This window comes from Heptranchias perlo, unplaced genomic scaffold (assembly GCF_035084215.1).
Source record: "Heptranchias perlo isolate sHepPer1 unplaced genomic scaffold, sHepPer1.hap1 HAP1_SCAFFOLD_615, whole genome shotgun sequence".
NCBI lineage: Eukaryota > Metazoa > Chordata > Chondrichthyes > Hexanchiformes > Hexanchidae > Heptranchias > Heptranchias perlo.
The window spans coordinates 110,001-115,000 of NW_027139639.1; the positions used below are offsets into that span (position 1 = coordinate 110,001).

The 5,000-nt window shown below is 54.8% G+C and overlaps 2 pseudogenes; both read left to right on the plus strand.

Annotated features, from left to right (window-relative positions):
- The first annotated feature begins 812 nt into the window (after window positions 1-812).
- On the plus strand, window positions 813-929 carry LOC137317362 (U2 spliceosomal RNA; annotated as a pseudogene).
- Window positions 930-1,879: 950 nt separating this feature from the next.
- LOC137317373 (U2 spliceosomal RNA) lies at window positions 1,880-1,996 on the plus strand (annotated as a pseudogene).
- The last annotated feature ends 3,004 nt before the right edge of the window (window positions 1,997-5,000 follow it).

Here is a 5,000-nt window from a genome sequence, read left to right on the forward strand (position 1 = left end):
TTTTAAAAAGAACTTTCTCAGCTCAGTGGTATTTTTTTCTTCTCCAAGGCTGAGTGCCGCTCGCACGGAGCGATATAATTCAAAGTGCAAAATAACTTGGCGTCGTTGACTTTAAACAAGCAGGGTCTGCTTCCAAATGAAAGCTGCGCTCCCGAACTGGACTGACTGACTGTCTGTCTGTCTGTCTGTTTGTCAAGGGGTGGAAAAGGCGCCGGTGGTGGTGAGGGTGGAGCTTTACGCTCAGGAGGGGAGACTTTCTTTCAGAGGTGCCAATTAATCTGCAGCAGAAAGCCATCCCCCCCGACCGGGATTCGAAGCCCGGTCCTGACCACAAGACCACCGGGGAGAGTTGCCTCAAGTCCCTGAGGGACCTGGACACGAGGCCGAATACACACGCACGCCTGCTGCACTGGCAGCAGCGACCAACAGGGGGCTGACCGGCTGATCCTTCCCTTTCACAGGCAGGCTTTTGGCCCTCGCTGAAACGACAAAGGTGTTCAGAAGGAAGTCCTGGGGGGAAGGCAGGCAGGGAGGGACGGACACAGGGAAGTCCGCACAAAACAGGTCCCCTGGAACCTCTGACCCAGAAAACCGGGTTCCTGGTGAAAGCAGTCCTGCCATTGACATGACAATGGACAGGGCCCGGCAGCTTGAGACACATCTTTCTTTCAATATGCAAGTTCTTTTTAAAAAAGTTTCCTTCCACAGCAGCTCTGAGTGAGAGAGAGAGAGAGAGAGAGAGAGAGAGAGAGAGACACTGACTCACTGACTGATACTGACACCGACACACACACACACACACACACACACATATTATTTACTTTTATTTTTAATTGAATTTTAGAACAGGGAGATGGAATAGGGGCTTGCTCCGTCCACTCCACGCATCGACCCAGTATTGCAGTGTTTCTGGGAACGGTGCAGCTCCCCGTGGGGAGATATTCAAAAGGAAAATCAGCTCTTTCCCAGTGTCTCTGTGTGTGTGTGTGTGTGTGTGTGTGTGTGTGTGTGTGTGTATTATTACTGAGAATAAAGCTGATATCTCTCTCTCTCTCTCACTCAGAGCTGCTGTGGAAGGAAACCTTTTTAAAAAGAACTTTCTCAGCTCAGTGGTATTTTTTTCTTCTCCAAGGCTGAGTGCCGCTCGCACGTAGCGATATAATTCAAAGTGCAAAATAACTTGGCGTCGTTGACTTGAAACAAGCAGGGTCTGCTTCCAAATGAAAGCTGCGCTCCCGAACTGGACTGACTGTCTGTCTGTCTGTCTGTCTGTTTGTCAAGGGGAGGAAAAGGCGGTGGTGGTGGTGAGGGTGGAGCTTTACGCTCAGGAGGGGAGACTTTCTTTCAGAGGTGCCAATTAATCTGCAGCAGAAAGTCATCCCCCCCCGACCGGGATTCGAAGCCCGGTCCTGACCACAAGACCACCGGGGAGAGTTGCCTCAAGTCCCTGAGGGACCTGGACACGAGGCCGAGGACACACGCACGCCTGCTGCACTGGCAGCAGCGACCAACAGGGGGCTGACCGGCTGATCCTTCCCTTTCACAGGCAGGCTTTTGGCCCTCGCTGAAACGACAAAGGTGTTCAGAAGGAAGTGCTGGGGGGAAGGCAGGCAGGGAGGGACGGACACAGGGAAGTCCGCACAAAACAGGTCCCCTGGAACCTCTGACCCAGAAAACCGGGTTCCTGGTGAAAGCAGTCCTGCCATTGACAGGAGAATGGACAGGGCCCGGCAGCTTGAGACACATCTTTCTTTCAATAAGCAAGTTCTTTTTAAAAAAGTTTCCTTCCACAGCAGCTCTGAGTGAGAGAGAGAGAGAGAGAGAGAGAGAGACACTGACTCACTGACTGATACTGACACCGACACACACACACACACATATTATTTACTTTTATTTTTAATTGATTTTTAGAACAGGGAGATGGACTAGGGGCTTGCTCTGTCCACTCTACGCATCGACCCAGTATTGCAGTGTTTCTGGGAACGGTGCAGCTCCCCGTGGGGAGATATTCAAAAGGAAAAACAGCTCTTTCCCAGTGTCTCTGTGTGTGTGTGTGTGTGTGTGTGTGTGTTATTACTGAGAATAAAGCTGATATCTCTCTCTCTCTCTCTCTCTCTCTCACTCAGAGCTGCTGTGGAAGGAAACCGTTTTAAAAAGAACTTTCTCAGCTCAGTGGTATTTTTTTCTTCTCCAAGGCTGAGTGCCGCTCGCACGGAGCGATATAATTCAAAGTGCAAAATAACTTGGCGTCGTTGACTTTAAACAAGCAGGGTCTGCTTCCAAATGAAAGCTGCGCTCCCGAACTGGACTGACTGACTGTCTGTCTGTCTGTCTGTTTGTCAAGGGGTGGAAAAGGCGCCGGTGGTGGTGAGGGTGGAGCTTTACGCTCAGGAGGGGAGACTTTCTTTCAGAGGTGCCAATTAATCTGCAGCAGAAAGTCATCCCCCCCGACCGGGATTCGAAGCCCGGTCCTGACCACGAGACCACCGGGGAGAGTTGCCTCAAGTCCCTGAGGGACCTGGACACGAGGCCGAATACACACGCACGCCTGCTGCACTGGCAGCAGCGACCAACAGGGGGCTGACCGGCTGATCCTTCCCTTTCACAGGCAGGCTTTTGGCCCTCGCTCAAACGACAAAGGTGTTCAGAAGGAAGTCCTGGGGGGAAGGCAGGCAGGGAGGGACGGACACAGGGAAGTCCGCACAAAACAGGTCCCCTGGAACCTCTGACCCAGAAAACCGGGTTCCTGGTGAAAGCAGTCCTGCCCCGCCCTGCCATTAACATGACAATGGACAGGGCCCGGACCAGGCGCAGCGGACGGTAGCGAGCAGTCGGAGGGTGAAAATCCGCCAGTGGGTGAAAAGGAGAGCCGTGCGGTGAGAGGAGGCGGAAAGCGGTTCGCAGACTTTCGCTGTACCTCTGGCGGGCAGCGCCGCACCTCCGAGCGCTCGGTACCGTCCGCTGCGCCTCGTCCTGCCGCACGCGACGAGCCGTCCCCGGAGGAAATCGGCCTCGGCCTTCCTGAGATATCAGTCTCCAGGTGGGACAGAAAAACCGGGGGCCCCCGGCTCGCTTTCGGCGGCCCGCTAGTCGACTTCCCGTCGTGCGAACGCGATCCTTCCGGTACCCTTCGGTGCCCCTTGCCCGACTCTAGCTCCGGTGGTAAAGCGGAGTCGGTCGGTCTGACGGCCGCCGAGTTAGCAGGCGGAAAGCGGTTTGCAGCCTTTCGCTGTACCTCCGGCGGGCAGCGCCGCACCTCCGAGCGCTCGGTACCGTCCGCTGCGCCTCGTCCTGCCGCACGCGACGAGCCGTCCCCGGAGGAAATCGGCCTCGGCCCTCCTGAGATATCAGCCTCCATACGGGCGTCACAAATCAGTGGACATGGTCAGCTGCAAAGCAGTGTCATTACAACCTTTCATAAACGACAGGGCAGCACTGCACCGCACTGCACTGCACCCCACACTACATCACACTTGCCTGCCTGCCTGCCTGCCTGCCTGCCTGCCTGCCTGCCTGCCTGCCGCTGCCTACTCTCACCAGCGGACCAAAGTGAGGATAACACCCCGAAGCAAGCATCTCCCTTGCCGCCCACCAGCCCACACCAATCCCCTTGCCTGCCTCCCACAAATTCCACCAGCGAGGCAAAGTGAAAATCAACCCCCAAAAAACGCACTCCACACCGGCCATCGCCCGCTATACACCCCACCCCCGGGGCGAATATTAAGCCCGAGAACACCGACTGTAACCAACCGCAGTGAAAAGTTGAAGTGGCAACTCATTAACCAGATTTACACTTGGCAACTCATAAACCAAATGAACAAAAAATCTGGTTAATGAGTTGCCCAAAATAAATCTGGTTAATGAGTTGCCACTTCAACTTTTCACTGCGGTTGGTTACAGTCGGTGTTCTCGGGCTTAATATTCACCCCGGGGGGGGGGGGGTGGGTGATTCTGGGGGTAGTGTCCGGGAGGGTGAGCCTTTTATTCGGCAGGAGGCGTGTGGGGAAATCATCAACCTGTCAGACGATGAGTTGTCACAAACGCCATTGCTTAATGAAAGCTGCGCTCCCGAACTGGACTGACTGTCTGACTGTCTGTCTGTCCGTTTGTCAAGGGGAGGAAAAGGCGGTGGTGGTGGTGAGGGTGGAGCTTTACGCTCAGGAGGGGAGACTTTCCTTCATGCCAATTAATCTGCAGCAGAAAGTCATCCCCCCCCGACTGGGATTCGAAGCCCGGTCCTGACCACGAGACCACCGGGGAGAGCTGCCTCAAGTCCCTGAGGGACCTGGACACGAGGCCGAGGACACACGCACGCCTGCTGCACTGGCAGCAGCGACCAGCAGGGGGCTGACCGGCTGATCCTTCCCTTTCACAGGCAGGCTTTTGGCCCTCGCTCAAACGACAAAGGTGTTCAGAAGGAAGTCCTGGGGGGGAGGGAGGGAGGCAGGGAAATCAGCACAAAGCAGGTCCCCTGGAATCTCACACCTGCGTCCCAGAAAACAGGTCTCCTGGTCAAAGCAGTCCTGCCCCGTCCTGCCATTAACGTGACAATGGACAGGGCCCCGGCAGCTTGAGACACATCTTTTTTTCAATATGCAAGTTCTTTTTAAAAAGGTTTCCTTCCACAGCAGCTCTGAGTAAGAGTGAGAGAGAGAGAGAGAGAGAGAGAGACTGACTGACACTGACACTGACACACACACACACACACACACACACACACACCGTCTCCCATCCGATTGGTGGACTATGGGATTGAAAATCGAACTTTGAGTTTCAATGCAGGGGGGAGAGCGCGAACGCAGCCCCTCCCAACTACCACACGCGCGTTGTTGTTGTTGTAATATAGAACTGCAAGTTGCCGTTGTCGTGGTCGTTTCGAATCAGCACAAAGTAGGTGCCTCCCTGGAATGTCACACCTGCGTCCCAGAAAACAGGTCTCCCGGTCAAAGCAGTCCCGCCCCGCCCTGGGATTAACATGACAACGGACAGGGCCCAGTCAG